Source organism: Chiloscyllium plagiosum, chromosome 36, assembly GCF_004010195.1.
Source record: "Chiloscyllium plagiosum isolate BGI_BamShark_2017 chromosome 36, ASM401019v2, whole genome shotgun sequence".
Taxonomy (NCBI): domain Eukaryota; kingdom Metazoa; phylum Chordata; class Chondrichthyes; order Orectolobiformes; family Hemiscylliidae; genus Chiloscyllium; species Chiloscyllium plagiosum.
In genome coordinates this window covers 20,461,444-20,479,468 of record NC_057745.1, presented here as the reverse complement: position 1 = coordinate 20,479,468, position 18,025 = coordinate 20,461,444, and the positions used below count along the sequence as shown (strand labels likewise).

Genomic DNA, 18,025 nt, shown 5'->3' with positions numbered 1-18,025 from the left:
ATTTAAACTCCATCTGCCACTTCTCAGCCCATTGGCCCATCTGGTCCAGATCCTGTTGTAATCTGAGGTAACCATCTTCGCTGTCCACTGCACCTCCAATTTTGGTGTCATCTGCAAACTTACTAACTGTACCTCTTCTGCTCACATACAAATCATTTATATATATGACAAAAAGTAGAGGACCCAGCACCGATCCTTGTCATTTGCTTGAAAGACAGACAATGGAATTAGGTTCTGGTCACAAACTGAACTGTATTTCAACACCTGCTTTAGAGCAGCAGAACTGAGAATCACCAAAATAAAAGTGGATTTGTGAGCACGAGGAGGAAGCTACTCTTACTGAACTTCAAAGAGAATGCTTGGTGAAATAGAAACTTGGGAAAAGCACAATCATTCACCAGAACTCAAGGGCACCTCGAACTTTGGCACTGCTGAAAATCAACAGCTAATCAGTCAGAAGTTAGATCATTAACTCAAGAACTCTTACCTGCAATTTTCTATCTTGCTGTCTACACTGACAATCCCCCCCCCCCATCCCCCTCCCCCCCACCTCCCCTTTCTACAAGCTTATCATTCATGTTTGGAGACCTGATGTTAGATTGCTGGCTGGTAACAAGACTCAAAGGTCAAGTTTCCAGACCCCTGCAGAAGGTAGTGATCTTTCAGTCAGTTAGACATTGTGTTACCGTTTGAGCAGGCTCCACACTTTATAGGCTGATGCTGCCTTGAAATTATTCAAAGCCAGGCAGATAATTCCAAGGCACTGACAAAGATGTCGGATTTGAAACTGGGGTCCTTCTGGCAGGATTAGGCCAGTATTTGAGAAGCAATGACTATCAGTCGATGAAAGGGGACAAATAATGCCAACAACTGGGAGGATTATGGAGGGTCCAAAAAGGATCAGGGTCCCACCAAAATCAGTCTTTTGAAATAGGGACAAATCTTATACTGGTTTGCTGAACCAGAGAGAACATACTTGGAGGTAGAGAGGAAACGTAAACTGGAGTTAGAGGAGGCCATGAGAGAGATGGTGTCCCAATTGCCCCCTCAGAGGCTGTCTGGGGACACAGGTTCAAATCCAACCACGTCAACTGAGGAGGTTTAAATGCAATTTAAAGGTCTGGAACTGAAAGCTCGCCTCGATAATTGTGATCACGTGACTATTAAACATTATAAAAAAACATTTATTTCACTAAGGCCCTTGTAGAAGGAAATGGTAATTCTGACTGACATATGACCTCAGTGCCAGAGCAACATAGTTAGCTCTTAAATACTCTCTGAATTGGCCAAACAAACCATGCAGGTGAAAGGCAATTAGGGATGAACAATAAACCATTGGCTCAACAGCCAGATCTCACGAAATAATTTTTTTCAAAAAAAGTGGTTACAGCAGGAGGATGAGCACACAGTACCAGAGAAAATGGGAGCAGAGATTATGATCAGGCTTCAGTTATTGCTCCGTTGGAAGTGGCCTGTTTCTGAGGCAGAAGACTATGGGTTCATGCGAATACCCCAGTACAATACTGATGGAGCACTGCACTGTACAGCTGGCATCTTTCTGATGAGATGTCAAAGAGAACAGAGAAAAAAAAACATACACCTGGCACCAAGAGCAGAGGAAATTATTTCTGGTGTCCTGAGTAATATTTACCCCTCAAAAGAGACACAAGAACAGATTCTCCAGTTGCTTTTTCATGTTGTTGTTTATGGAAGTTTGCTGTGCACAAATTGCGTGCAGCATTTACATCGGGGACTACAGTTCAAAAACAAAAGGTACGAGACTACTTTTAAGGCACTTTGGGACATTCTGTCATCTTGAAAGGCTATGTATTGGCATGGCTCTCCTTTGATCTAAAGGTGTAGCTTCAACATTGAAAACCAAAGGCTGCAGAATGCCTGACATCTCCTCCAGACACATTTTTTCCAGTCCATTACCACCCCTTTGTGTTTTGCATCATCCCATTTGCCATTAAATAGCTCCTGAGGGCTCTTGTGCCTAGTGGTAGCATCACCATTCTAGAGATTGGTGGCCTGGGTTGTCCTGCTCCAGAGGGGAGAAGTAACATTCCTGAAAAGGTTATTTAGAAAATGGCTTCTGAGTGCAACCTATCCAAGACTGTCACCTCAGCTCTTTACTCGCTCAGTTCCTCAGCTCTCTATTTGATCAAACACTGTTACATCTTTTGTTTTCTCCCAGTCTGGCTAGCTTGTCTGAAAGAAAAAATCCTCTTTCTAGAGATGCTGCCTGACTGACTGAAGTCTTCCAGCTTTTTCTATTTCAATTTCAGATTTCCAGTGTCTGCAGTCTTTTCTCCTTTCTCCCCAGGAAGAGTTGTCATAACACTAATCCCTGTTAAAGTCGCACAATCTAACTGACTCAGTCTAAATATTCAGGAAGAAAATGATGCAACTCCTTCGATTTTGAAAATCATGGTTATCACGCACGGATCTCTCCTCCCTGCTTAAATATTTATTGGACGCTTCACCACACGAGTGAGTCACTGAGTGGGATTCAGAGCCAACACCTTCGAATTAGTGTGGTTTTATATTCCAGGAGGGTGGAGTGGTGACTCCACCTCAGTTCCAAGTTAAACAGGCCTCCATAACTTGCAAGCACTTTACTCTCAAAGTGAGACAATGTCCAAGTGCTCATTTATCCCTGGGTAGACAGCAATTTTGCAGAGAAATGGAGCCAAGGTTTCAGCTCAGTGACCCTTCTAAAGGATCACCAACCTGTAACCCATCTGCTGAGTATTTCCAACTTTCAGTTTTTCTTTCAGACTTCTAGGCTTTGTGCTTAATTTCCTTTGGTCAGGTTTACACAGGGAGTCAAGACTTTATCTGTTTTCCTGTGGGAGCAAACAGCAGCATTCATGAAAGAGTATTTTGAGACGTATCTCCACAAATAGCACCCAACCATGAACATCAACCTTTTGAATGGACTCAAAAAGCCAAATAGCTTCCAATGTTCAGCAAAAGGAACATATATGATACGAGAAACAACTTCTTCCAGGCAGTGAGATGTTAGTGAATGTGAGGTGCATGCCAGGCTTCAGAGTGATCAAGGCAAGCCGGGTGAGTGGGCAAATACATGAGCGATGCTGTCTAACCTAGGCACATGTGAAGTTATACAATTGTGAAAAACAGAAATACAGTATTATTTCAATTGGGAATTGGGGATGTACAAAGGGATCTGGATGCCCTTATACACCAGTTAATGAAAATAACCAGACAAGTGCAGCAAATGGCATATTGGCCTTCATTGCAAAACCATTTGAGTTCTGAAGTAGGGATATCTTCCTGCAGTTATATCATGCTAGAAAAGCACAGCAGGTCAGGCAGCATCTGAGGAGCAGGAGAATCGATGTTTCAGGAACAAGCCCTTATGTTCGAAACGTCGATTCTCTTGCTCCTCAGAAGCTGCCTGACCTGTTGTCTTTTCCAACATCACACTCTCTTCTCTGATCTCCAGCATCTGCAGTCCTCACTTTCTGCAGTTATACCATGCCTTAGTAAGACTGCACCTAGAACTTTGTTCTCCCTTCCTAAGAGAGAGTGTAGAGGGAATGTAGAGGGAGCACAGCACAGATTCGCAACACTGATACCAGAGATGGCAGCACCATCACAGGGAGAGAGTGGTTCGCCTGGGTCTGTTCTCATTAGAGTTTGGAAGAACGAAAGGGTACCTGATTGCAAAGTACAAAGTTCCAACAGGGATACAAAGTTAAAAATCACACAACAACAGGTTATAGTTCAACAGGCTTAATTGGAAGTACACGAGCTTTCGGAGCGTCGCTCCTTCATCAGGTAGTTGACAACCATATGATGAAGGAGCGTCACTCCGAAAACTAGTGTACTTCCAATTAAACCTGTTGGACTATAACCTGGTGTTGTGTGATTATTAACTTTGTCCACCCCAGTCCAACACCAGCATCTCCAAATCAGGCCAACAGGGATAGACAGAATTGATGCAGGTGGTTATAGTCCCTGGTTGGGGAATCTAAAACCAGGAGTCTCAGGATACAGACTGGGATTAGGAAATAATTCTTCACTTAGAGGGTGATCAAATTGTGGAATTCACTACTGCAAAAGGCAGTGGAGGCCAGGTCATTGAATATACTGATAAATATTGAGACATTAAAGGCATGAAGAATTATGGAGAGAAGTTTGGAATAGCGGACTGAGATAGATCAGCCGTGATCATATTGAATGGTGGAGCAGACTCAAAGGGCCATTTGGCCTATCCCCTCCACCAGTTTCTCTGTTTCTATGGAAAACACTGCCTAGAACTGAAGCATTCTCGAGGGGTATTGGATTATTATTTGGACTGAAATAATGCTCAAGGAAAAACAGAAAATTGTCAATAAGAAATGGTGCTCACTTGAAGATCTAGTACAGAAATAATGGGCCAAATGGCCTCTTGCTGCATGAGAGTATGTCTGTGATTCCTGTGCACTGGTAGGACTGTATGGCTAACCACTTGCTGGCTGGGACATCTGGGAAGAAGAGGAGTAGAGATGAGGAAGTATTGTGTAGGTTTAGCAATCCTTTTATGCGTTACGATTTCACCAGAATGTTTTTTGAGGAGGTGAGATTCATTTAGCGTCTATTAGAGGAACCTTAACTTTGACAGCCATTTCTTCATCGCTTGGTGGAGACCTTGAATCATTCGGTTTGGAAACCACCGAGACAATGCTTCTTTTTGCTGCTCGCACGGCTTCTCCGTTCCGGGTTGCTACAATAACTAACGGATGCCTTCTCCAAATCCACTGCCTTCACGGTTTCAAAATTGATCTCACTTACCAGGTCAATTCTTTTTTTGTCAATTTCTTCAATCAGTGTCAGAGTCCCATGCCCACATTGTTTTCTAATGCTGTTGGGCCAAATCTCAACTTGATCGACAAGCTGATGGAAACTTGACAAATAATTCAGAGGAGAGAGAAGCTGAGATAGAATTACAGTGTAAACCTCAAGTGGGCGAGTCTGAAAGGCAGAGGCAATATAGGCTGGGTAAGGAAGAAGTGAAGATAGCAAGGCTAAATGGAACATATTTTAATGCAAGGAAACTGAGGGATAAGACAGAGGAGTCAAGGTCAGTGGGAGTATGATATTGTAGCTACGGCCTAGACTTGGACAGGATTTGCAGCTCAACATTCTTGGTTATGGGATGTTCAGGTGAGTTGGAAATGGGGATAGAAGAGGAGACGGTTTTGTAATATTAATCAAATAATCAAATGCAGCAGTGCGAAGATGTCTTGGAAAGCTCATCTACTGAGGCAATATGGGTGGAGGTAAAACAGATCACAAAGAAAGAGGTAACCGTGCTGTTGGATGTCTACTATAGGCTCCCAAATAGTCAGGGAGAGATGGGGGGGTGAAATATGTAATCACTTTGCAAAGAAGTATGGCATTAATCAGTAATAGTAGGGTTATTAATGACTCAAATATTAACTGAGATAGTCTCAGAGTGCAGGTAGAGATATAGTACAATAATAATTAAATTGCATTCAAGAGAACTTATTTAGCCTGTACATGGAAAGACCAGCAAGAGAGGATGACATTCTGGAACTAATTTTTGGAAATCAGCCCAGGCAGGTGGAAGGTGCATTATTAGGAGGCATTTGGGGCTGAGTGTGCACAATTCAGATTTAGGACCAATCTGGAAAAGGATAAGGAAAGGCTGGGATTTAAATTTCCAATATGGGAGAAGGTTAATTTTACTAAGACACAATTTGGCCACATGGACGGGAGCAGCTGCTTGCAGTGCACTGTACCAGAGCCGAGGGAGTGGGGAATTCAGGGAGGGAATAGCAATGGTACAGAGCCAGCATATTCCCATAAAGACAATGGTTGGGCCAAGATTGGAGAGCCCTGGACATCTAGGGACATAACAGTTAGGATTAAGACACAAAAAGTTTATGTCAGACGCTGAGGAATTTATACAGCAGTGTATCTGGGGAGGTAGGAGGGGAATTTAAAAGGAATTTGGTAAAACACGGAGTGCATGAGAAAGCTGGTAGAATAAAAGGAACCCCAGAGGGGTTTTCTAAATATCTAAAAAGTAAGAGAATAGTGAGGGAAAAAATAGTGGTGCCCATTCAGGACCACAGAGGTAACATACGTGGGCACAATACTCAATAATTTACATCGGTCTTCACAATAGAAAAGCAGGACATAGATAGTCATCAGGGTTGAGGACTGTGAAGTATGAGAATCAAATTTAACAGCTAAAGGAGGGATTGTCAGCTTTAAAAGTGGTTAAAAACACAGGCTTCGATAAGGCATATTGTTGAGGAAGGCAAGAGAAGTGACCTAAGAGGCCCTGGCAGCAGGAGTTAAATCCTCCCTAACCACAGTGAGATCCCAGAGGAATGTGGGGTGACTAACAGTGACCCATTATTAGAAGAGGGAGGATGGGACAGACCAGAAAATGACAAACCAGTCAATCTAAGCAAGGGCAACTTATTAGAAAGAATTATGAGGGACAGAATATATTTGCACTTGGACAGGAATTGATCAGAGCTAGTCAGCACAGATTTGTTAAGGGAAGGATGTGTTTGACCAATGTGAGTTTTTTTAAGGTGGTAACCAGGAGTGTTAATTAAGTTAACACACTGGATGTTGTCAACATAGACATTAGCAGGTTTTTTGATAAAGTTCCTCATAGCAGACTTGTCAAGAAAGTAAGAGTCCAGTGGATCCATGATAAAGTGGCACATTCGATCCACTTGCTGCTGGCTTTGTCCAGCCTTTCCAATCTCTTTGGGCTGTCCTTTTCCACTGAAGGGGTCCATTTTGTTGCCAACCAAATCATTCCACATACAAAGTTATCACTGGCATTGGCAAGCCTGGGACTTATTGCACTGTAACCAGACCAGAATCAAACTCACTGTCCACACGAAAGTTACCCAGTGGCACCTTAATCCACATTTTTAGGAGCTCCTATAACAGCACATTGGAAATTGTCAAGAGGACACATTCAAACCCTGTAGTACTACGAACATTTTTAAACTTGCAATTACAAAACGTGCCTTTCTTTAAAAAAAAGAGAACAAGTACAGAGGGAGTAACAAGAGATTGCAGATGTAAATTCAGTAACGTCTGGCAAGGTTTAGTGTGGGACCCTGCTGTGTCAGGAAATCCTCAAAGAGGTAGATGTAACAGGAAGAAGAGGGGTCTGACTATCCTCCCCTTCTCAGTAGAAAGCCACCTCCTGTTGACATATTTATGGAATTCCAGGAATATACGAAAATAGTTTAAAAATCAACGGTAACCTTGACCGGAGCCTGCCAGTGAAAGAAGGTGCCCTCGTGAACCAGGGCACCCATGTCTACTACCTTGGGTCTAAGAATGCTATAAAAGTCTCAGTCAATGAACCACTAGCTAGTCACCCCTGCATTGCAGGTAAAAGGAGCCTGATATTGCATGTTAGAAGACAGATCACTAAAAAGCTAGTCAAAATGAAACAGGGCTCTCTTGCTCTGAATGCCACCAGCCAACCACTGTCAAAAGCAAACAGAACAAAAGGATTTCAACTGAGCTGCAAAAGCCAGGAATCCTAAAAATCAACTGTTTAACATTCCAATGTCTACACCTCACAAATGATCCAAGAGACTGATCGTATATCTTTTGACTTACATTTTTCTTTAGACTCAAAATTGTACTCCCAGTTGGTGCGTATTACATTACAGGTTCTTTCTAGTAACTAATGAGCTTATTAACTAATAAACAACATCTTTTATTAACTCAAGAAAGCCTGGTGAAATTGCCTCCATTTAAAACAAATTCATTCAGCCCGCAAGGAAGACATGCATAAAGCAGGACTCCTTTTTAAATGAACCTTGTTGAGAGCCCGAAACATTAACTCTGATTTATCTTCACAGACACTGCCAGACTTGCTGACCTTTTCCAGCAACTTTTGCTTTTGCTTCTGATTTTACAGTATCGACAGGTTTTTTTTTCGGTTTTTAACAATGTAAGCAGTACTTGCAACAAGTGCTGATAGCTTACTTTTAAGAGTTTTTTAAAAATTTTATTTAACCTATTTTTCAAATCACCTGTTCAGAAATGTTATTACACACTCTGGAGTAGGAGGGACTTGAACCTGGGCCTCCTAGTCTGGGTTAGGGATACTACCACTGCACCACAAGAGGGCCCCTATTATGCAGTAGTCCCTTTCAGAATCTGTGGATTTTAAAAGCAATCCTTTTCCCATTTCAGTCCACAATGAACAATACAGTGCAAGATGATAAAAGGATGCAGTCTTTACTCTGGTCAGGCCGATCTTTAAAAGGTACAGAACTTGTGCCTGTACATCTCTGGAAATAACTTGCTCTCTCTTAAAACATTCCTCTTTTGCTGCCTCACATTCTGTGACGCTCTCCTCAGGTAGGAGGTAATGAACCGTAAGAGCATTCCTTGTCACCTGCTTTACAATAACACTGTCCACCGGTAACTTTAGCTTCCATGTGAATCCTTCAAAAAAGGTAAAGAAGGCATCCACCTCCTCCTCAAAGCTGATGATTAAAAGGTTCAAACTTATTTCATCAGCCCTCAAATCAAAGTGACATGTGATTCCCTTACTAGAGCTACCTTTGTTCTCCCTTCTCAGCTGGAGCTGGTTCAGCTTAAGTTCCCTTTATCTTTCCTGGAACTCTCTTTCCACAGTCGAGAGTGTGGTGCAGGAAAAGCACAGCAGGTCAAGCAGCATCCGAGGAGCAGGAGAATTGACGTTTCGGGCATAAGTCCTTCATCAGGAATGAGGCTTGTGGGCCGGGGGGGCTGAGAGATAAATGGAAGGGGGGTGGGATTGGAGGAAGGTAGCTGGGAAAGTGATAGGTGGATGAAGATAAGGGAGAAGGGGGATTTGAAGTGTTCAGCCACGGGGCAGTGGGGTTGGTGGGTGCAGGTGTCCCAGAGATGTAGAGGAGACCATACCGGGAGCACCAGATGCAGTAAATGTACCGGTACACTTCAACTCCCCATCCCACTGCGTCAAGGACATGCAGGTCCTGGGCCTCCTCCACCGCCAAACCGTTACTATCCGATGCCTGAAAGAGGAATGCCTCTTATTCTGTTTTGGAATCCTGCAACCACACAGGATCAATGTGGATTTCAACAGCTTCCTCATTTCCCCTGCCCCCACATTATCCCAGTCCCAAGCCTCCAACTCGGCACCGCCCTCCGGACCCGTCCATCACTGCCCCCTCTGACCGATCACCTTCTCCCTCATCTTCATCCACCTATCACTTTCCCAGCTACTTCCCCCCAACCCTACCCCACTCCCATTTATCTCTCAGCAACCCAGGCCCACAAGCCTCATTCCTAATGAAGGGCTTATGCCCGAAACATCAATTCTCCTGCTCCTTGGATGCTGCCTGACCTGCTGTGCCTTTCCAGCAACACACTCTTGACAGTCTAGTGGAATTCCAATTCTAATCTCTGCCGCTCTAATTTAATTTATCTGTTTCACTATCCTTGAGTTACATTGTTAGATACCCATGTGTCTCATTTCGCAATAATCCATATTTACTACTGCTGCCACAGCATCGCTTCAACAAGTGTCATGTTGGAGCAATCAGATTTGTTTCAGCCACTGCTATGCTGTTGAAGTGAGAAATCACACACCAGGTGTCAGACTACATTGAACAGCAGCAAGGAAAAGACAAATGATCCAATACCCTCTTGTTGATAGGCCAAAACTACTAGGGGAATATAAAATCAAGTTTACTCCCAAAGTAAACCATCTAATCTAATTTCAGTGTTCGAGGACAGGGAGATGTCACATCCACTGAGTGAGATCAGCAGGTACATCATCATAAAAGTCTCACTAGTCAAAGCTGCAGATGATTAAAAATACAGCAAGTGATCCATGAGATTTAGATTGATTTTTAGAACAATAGTGTTTATTTCATTTCTTGAATAATACCACTACCTGATGGGTAAATACCCCTTTTGGTTCATTGTTGATTTGTTTCTCAATATGGACCAGGAGTAATTATTTTATTTGGAGAATGCAGTTCATATGATCAGGGTATGGACATCCTGCACACCCTTTGTACAGAAAACAAGGGCATATTCAAATGATAAATAATAATGGCGTTGGACTCTACATGTCGAATGTTAACTGTCATTGTTAGAAAGCCAGTGGATACAATTAGAAAACCATTCACAAGCTCCTAGCATTTAGCAATATTTGGGATTTGGAATGGGTTCGCAAAAGACTCAAAAATGCCAGAAGTGAAATATTTCAAATTGACTCTTTGAAGACCTGGGAACAATTCCCAATGACAACAAAAATCAGCCTGACAAAACAGCCCAGAATTAAATCAATTGTTCAACACAATATTGCCCAGACTAAATCTCAGGTACCACTAATTCATGGTGCGTGCATGCTGACCTGGCCAGTTACAGTGAAACACAAGGAATTCAAAAGGTGGAGTTGTTGCAAATATTCAGATTCTCCAACTCGAACGGGGTCTAGGGAAAGTCAACATGGATAAGAGCTGAAGGGGACAGAAATGATTTGATTTGATTTAGTATTGTCTCATGTACCTAGCACAGTGAAAAGTTTTAATGTGCCTGCAGTATATACCATACAGTGTGTATTAGGGCAAGAGAGCGAAGAATACAACGTTTTGGCTGCAGAGAAGATGCACAAAGAGCGAGGTCAACATTCAAATTTGAAATTTGAGAGAACCATTCAGAAGTCTAATAACAGCAAGAAAGAAGATGTTCCTGCATCTGTTAGTATGTGTGTTTAAGCTTTTGTATCTTCTGCCTGACAGAAGAGGTTAGAAGAGATTATAATCAGGCTGAGAGGGGACGGTTATTCTGTTGGCTGCCTCCACGCGGCAGTGAGAAGTATAGATGGAGTTGATGGATGGAAGGTTGACTTGTGTGATGGACTGGGATGTGTTCACAACTCTCTGTAGTTTCTCATAGTCGTGGACAGAGCAGTTGCTGTACCAAGCACTGATGCATCCGGATAGAATGCTTGCTATGGTGCACCTATAAAAATTGGTCAGAGTCTTTATGGATATAACGAATTTCCTTAGCCTCCTGAGAAAGTAGAAGTGTTGTTGTGTGTTCTTGTCTATCACATCAACATGGGTGGACCAGGACAGATTGTTAGTGATTATCACTGCGAGGAATTTGATGCTGTCGACCACCTCCACCTCAGCATCGGGACTGTAGACAGGGGCCTGCCCTCCATCTTGCTTCCTGAAGTCAATGACCAGCTCATTCATGTGGCTGATATGCTGCTCAGACAATGTACAGAAATTGCAGAGTGACTATTGGAAGATCCCAGACCTTTGGACAGGATGTTGTCAAATTAAATCAAACAAAACCTCCCTATATTTGAGACAACTTCATTCTGTGGATTTTAGAGAACAGAAAGAAGTCATTTGGTCTAGGTTCCTGAAGATCCTTCTCACATCTCCATTGGAAAACCCTTTTATTTCTTTCTTCTTTCTTCATTTGTCCATTTAATGTCTTCTAAAACGCATCTTGAAAAATCTCACCTCAAGTGCTCCTGTTGTTGTATCCGAGCCCAAAAAGCACTCGGTACATGAGCAATTCTCCATTTGGATTCAGAGGATGGACATCCTGGGCTGGCCATTGCAGGGTACCAAGAGGCGTAGAGAAGCATTTAACCATTTGGTCTCCGTCCTCTTTATAAAATAGTGACTACAGTCTAAGGAGGGATCATGAGTTTTAGATCCCCATCCTCCACTCTCACCATCCCATTTATGCAGCAAAACAAGGGGCACTAGCAAAAACCAAAAGGGAATTATCCAGTTCCCATGCTCACCTTCAACTGTCAGAATGTCAGGTCATTTTTGTGAGAATCCAAAGATAGTAATAGCCAGAACACACAGTCATAATGTATACAACACAGTCTCATCCCCACAAAAAGAGATCAATCCAATTTGACCCACTATCACCCCATCAGCCAGCACACAATCAGTATCAGTAAAAGCAAAATACTGCGATACTGGAAATTGGAAGCATACTGAGAGAATGCTGGAAAAACTCAGGTCAGGCAGTATCTGGGGTTAGAGTTATGGTTCTGCTACAATTCTTCTTCAGAACATGGTGGTGAGTTTCCAACAAGTGTTACCAAACAACAATTATTTATTAATAATCTGTTCACTGATACTTAATTTGGGTTTCACCAGAAATCTCTTGTCTCCTGGCCTCAGTACAACCTTGATCGATACTTGGACAAAACAAAAGCTGCATTCCAAAGGGTGGAGGAGATAGCGAGTGCTCTTGATGCCACAGAAAGTTCTGCTTTGATGTCAAGTGCTATTAATGAGATTGCAGTCAATGGGAACTGGGGGAAATATTCCACTGTGTGAGGCAGGACTCAAACCAAATGGGAGATGAAAGCCAATTGAAAGCCAATTGTCCTAGCCAGGGCAATGCAGTGGGAGTTTCTCGGATAGACTATTAGTCCGAACTCATCTCCAGCATCATGTCAATGGCCCTCCCACACTATCCCAATATACGGCTGGGGGTGGGGAGGGTTGGTGCTCGCTTATTATTGCACGGCGTCTAATCCCAGCCGCAACTCCTCAGATATTGAAGCTGTCAATAGCTCCATGCTATTAGACCAGAATAACATTCAGACCTTGATTGATAAGTGTCAAGTGCCAGTTAGAGAGAGAGAGAAAAAAAAGCAAGAGAGAGAATAACAGAAGAACGCGAGAGAGGGAAAAAGAGGAAGCAGCAAGAAAGAGCGAGCATAAAAGAGAGAGAGCCCGAGAGAGGGAGAGAAAAAGAGAAAGCAAGAGAAAACAAAAGAGAAAGAGGGGGAGAAAGAGAGACACAGAGCGCATGAGAAAGAGAAAGAAAGAGAAAAAGAGAAAAAGAAAAAGAGAGCGGGATGGAGGAAGAGAAAGAGAGCCCCTAACTGCCTTGCAGTGACACTAAATGGCATTACCATCAATTAATCCACCACTGTCAATATCTGGGAGTTGCCATTGACTAGGAACTGAACAGGACCCTAGCCAATATAAACACTGTGGTTACAAGAGCAGGTCGGAGGCAGTGCACACTACAGGATGTATCCTCATTGTATCCAACTCATACATATCTCACAAAGTTAAAAATCACACAACACCGGGTTATAGTCCAACAGGTTTAATTGGAAGCACACTAGCTTCCGGAGCTATCGACACCACTCACTGCCGGCTTAAAGTGGAGAGGATCTCCAAGAAGATTGTATACATCGACACAGGAAGGACCAGCGCTCCGAAAGCTAGTGCTTCCAATTAAACCTGTTGGACGATAACTTGGTGTTGTGTGATTTTTAACTTTGTACATCCCAGTCCAAATCATATCTCACAAAGTAACAATCAAAAATGTGATTGGAGTACTCTGAGCTTCTCTAGATCAATGTAGCACCAACAAAACATCAAGCTCAACATAATGAAGCAGTTCTCTTCAGTGACACTCTCTTCAGCAGCAGTGCACCGTGACGATAATGTGTACCATTTATAATTCATCAGCGATGAAACCCATGACTTCTTTCAAGGCAGGAGCAGAAAGTGTATGCAAATGCTAGTGCTTGACCTGGAACTATATTTCTTCACAGTCACGGTGTCAAAATCCTGAAAGGAGTTCTGTAACAGTTTTGTGGTTTAGCTTCAGCACATGCACTGCAGCAGTTCAAGGCTGCAGCGGACTATCACCTTCCTGAGGGCAGTGAAAGCTGCTTTATGAAATGGGCCCTCATGCCTGTAGAATCGAGTTCAGTGTAGAGGTCATGAGGTAGAGAAACAAACAGGCTACGAGCAACCCTGCCTTCGACCAAGTTCAAACAAATTGAACTGAAAGTTCCAGTCTGGAGAACTAACTTAGAGTGTCATATTGAACATCTCTGCAAAAACCGACATTTATATTGTTTCACTTCTGAACATTCCAGCTTTTAAAACAAATGGTGCCATACTTATCAGCATAGCCAAAACATTGACCCAAAAGCAACTGCTCTGTGAAGGCCAATGGCCTGTTCTCCTTTCCAAGATCACTGGGACTATAAATAGTTTCAAATTAGGACCCTATCAACATTATTTAAAATGCTGTTTTGTGCAGGCGAGTACTCCACAGCAATCTGCCAGGGAGCAGGAGACTGGGCTTAAACCAGAAAAATGAACAGAAAGACTGGGTGTCACAGCCCAACAATGTGAACACATCGTACATAACACCATTAAACACAGACAGCTTAATGACATTCCTCAGTAAAAAGCTTCAAATGCTACTGGCACTCCAGGAGTTAACCTCAAAAACTCCCAAATATTTGTGAGGGGGAAATAAAAAAGCATGCGGAGGTGACAGCAACACTTCAAATCCTTTCAGCATTGAAAAGCAAAAGCACAGTGGAGTCATTAACTGCAGCAAGGGAGGGGACAGGCAGAGAGAGAGGGAACCCAGGGTTTGGGAACACTGAAATCATAAGCAGTCAGCAACCTTTCTTCCACCAGTGAAAGCCACACTCTTACCTGCCGTGGTTCAAGAGATGAAGATTTGGTTCGGGTTAAAAGTAATTTGATGCAGCTCGTGGCAGCACTTTACCAGCTCCACCTGCAAAGCATACAGCATTTTTCGCTTACGTGTCAGTGTTTGCATTTGCTCAGGAACTTCCTGAAGTCAAGGTGTGGCAGCTGCAGGTGGAGTGATGGAGAGTTGAAGCTGAGTGTCAGGTTTGCTGTTGTTTCAACATCTAAATACCAGTAAACACTCTGAAGCATTTATAAAACAAAAGTGGAACCTTGTACCTGGATTCATTAAAAAATGAAAGAAATTCTTTGAATATAAAAAAAACCTAGAGTGCTTGTTTTCATTTAATTAAAGAAACCTCAAGATTCCATCTAATATTTTGTTTCAGGTTTGCAAAAGAGTATCATTTACGAGAAGGGTGCGAGAATGGAAACTCTGTCAAAATTGTGCCCTGAATCCTGGTAAAAAATAGACCATGATTCCAAATGCAATGCCCAGATGCCCAACGCAATGTTGTGGGAGCTGAAATGCTAAATTCCCTCAGGCACCAGCCTCTCATTTCCTGGTCACAAAAACCTTAAACAAATGGGAAATGTGGACCCCACAACTCCGCCTGCACTCAGTCATGGGGGTGCCCCGGAAATTATGCCCAAGCTGGTACCATCTCCTTAAGTGGTGATTTGCTGGCTTTCCAGTAATACACCAGAAGGATCCATGAAATGCTCTAATTGTAAGCACCCAGTTTGAGCTGATGTCTCACTAGGGGAATAAGGAGTGAGATACATTTCTAATGAAAAAGTTTATATGGGACAATCCTTCATTTTGGGGCCAAATCTTCTCAGGAATGAGTGGCTGCTGGGATGAGCCTTGCTGGTGAAATAGGCCGATCAAGGACACGGAGATTGACTCTGGTGTGGCAGTGAGAAGTTAACATGCAAGAAGCTAGAATTAATTCGGTTTTTAATGTTGTGTTGCAAAACATCTGCAGTATGCAGGATATTAATTAAAACGCCTCATCTTGTTTTTCTCCTTCATGTAAAAGGACAATTTCCTGTGTGTCAGGAAACACACAGACGTTTGTGACTCTTGGTGGACTCATCCTCAAATTGATGGACATCTGATTAACATTCTTGCCCCTGAGTTAGAAGGTCACGACTCACTCTAGAGAAGAGCACAACCATCCAGTGCAATACTGTTGGATTTCTGAACCTAGTGTCAAGAGTGTGGTGCTGGAAAAGCACAGTGGGTCAGGCAGCATCTGAGGAGCAGGAGAATCGACGTTTCGGGCATAAGCCCTCCATCCCCGACCCACAAGCCTCATTCCAGATGAAGGGCTCATGCCCAAAAGGTCAATTCTCCTGCTCCTTGGATGCTGCCTGATCTGCTGTGCTTTTCTAGCACCACACTCTCGACTCTGATTTCTAGCAGCTGCATCCCTCACTTTCTCCTCGGACTTCTGAACCCAGCCTAATTATTTGAAATTTTATAAATTCAATGATGGGATATGGCCACCGCATGCGAGACAAGCATTTATTGCCCATTCCTAATTGCCCTCGAGGGAGTTAAGATTCGATCATGTTGCTGCAGGTCTGGAGTCACACATAGGCCAGACCAGGTGAGGATTGTAGTTTCCTTCCCTAAAAAGGACCTTAGTGAATCAGACAAGTTTTTTCTGACAAGCAACAATGGTTTCCTAGTTGTCATTAGACTGTTAATTCTAGCTTTTTTTTATTGAATTCAAATTCCACCATCTGGCATGGCAGATTTCTAACCAGAGTCTCCAGAACATTATCTAGTTCTATGGATTCTGAACAGTGCAGCAATAATACCATTAGGTCATCACCTCCCCCATAGATCACAGGCCTCATATCTTCAGGGTTTTGTTTTGAGGGTGAGAGGGTCATACAGATAATGAGCTGGAGGGGATGACAGTCAATTCAGGAGAATAAAGACACTGCAGAAACAGGGAGATGGGGAGCACCTTGGATCATGGCTGATCTGCACCTCAACTCCATTTCCCGGTTACATCAAATATTTCTTCCTTTCTTTTGTATTTACTCGTGGGAGGAGGGCATTTATTGTCTGTCTCCTAGTTGCCCTTGAGAGGGTCGTAGTGAGCTGCCTCTTTGGACCACTGCAGTCCATACCCTGTAGGAGGACCCACAATGCCCTGGAAGGGTTGGATGGGAGAGCATTCCAAAATTATCACTCCGTGACAACGAAGGAACAGCAATATCATTTCCAAGTCAGGGTGGTGAGTGACATGGCAGGGATCTTGAAGGTGATGGCATTCCCAAGTATCTGCCACCCTTGTCCTTCTAGATGCAAGTAGTCATGGATTTGCAAGGTACTGTCTGAGGCTCTTTTGTGAATTTCTGTAGTCCATCTTGTTGATAGTACACACTGCTGCAATTGAGCATTGGTGGTGGAGAAGTCAATGTTTGTGGATGTGGCATCAATCAAGCAGGATGCTTTGTCCTGGCCATTGTCAAGCTTCTTGAGTGTTATTGAGGCTGCACTCATCCAGGCAAGTGGGGATTATTCTATCACATCCCTGACTTGTGCCTTGTAGCCAGTGGTCAGGCTCTGGGGAGTCAGGAGGTGAGTTATTTGCTGCAGCATTCCTTGCCTCTGACCTGCTCCTGTAGTCACTGTATTTATGTGGTGAGTCCAGTTAAGGTTCTAGTCAACCTATCGGAAAGATGTTATGAATCTTGAAAGTTTTCAGAAAAGATTTACAAGGATGTTGCCAGGGTTGGAGGATTTGAGCTATAGGAAGGTATGTGTATGAAATGCACTGCCAGAGGAAGTGGTGGAGGCTGGTACAATTGCAACATTTAAAAGGCATCTGGATGGGTATATGAATAGGAAGGGTTTGGAGGGATATGGGCCAGGTGCTGGCAGGTGGGACTAGATTGGGTTGGGGTATCTGGTTGGCATGGACAGGTTGGACCGAAGGGTCTGTTTCCGTGCTGTACATCTCTAAGTTGCTATGACTCTAATGGTAACACCCAGAATGTTGATAGTGGAGAATTCAGTGATGGTAACACCATTGAACGGCAAGGGGTGGTGGTTAGACTGTCTCTTATTGGTGATGGTCATGGCTTGGTATTTGTGTGGCATGAATGTCACTTGCCACTGGCCAGCCCAAACCTGGAAATAAGCCAGATCTTGTTGCATTTGGACATGGACTGCTTCAGTACCTGAGGAGTCACAAATGATGCTGAACATTAAGCAATCATTGGCGAACATGCCAGTGACCTTATGATGGAGGGATGGTCATTGATGAAGCAGCTGAAGATGGTTGGGCCTAGGACACTACCTCGAGGAACTTCTGCAGAGATGCCCTGGACCTGAGCTGACTGACCTTGAAAAACCACAACCATCCTCCTATGTGCCAGGTATAACTCCAATCAACAAAGTGTTTGCCCCGATTCTCACTGATTCCAGTTTTGCGAGGGCTCCTTGATGCCACTTTCAGTCAAATGCAGCCTTGATGTCAAGGGCTGTTACTCTCACC

At 43.3% G+C, this 18,025-nt stretch overlaps 1 protein-coding gene across 7 annotated transcripts in view; it reads right to left on the bottom strand.

The window, feature by feature from the left end:
• Nucleotides 1-18,025, bottom strand: part of rab27a (RAB27A, member RAS oncogene family) — a 131,126-nt gene that overhangs the window by 46,346 nt on the left and 66,755 nt on the right. The window contains exon 1 of one of the 7 annotated variants that reach the window (XM_043677505.1): nt 14,508-14,608. The exons of the other annotated variants lie outside the window; for them this stretch is intronic. The gene's annotated coding sequence lies outside the window, so the exon portion shown is untranslated. Of the gene's footprint in view, nt 1-14,507; nt 14,609-18,025 lie in introns of those variants that run through there. 7 annotated transcript variants of the gene reach the window in all.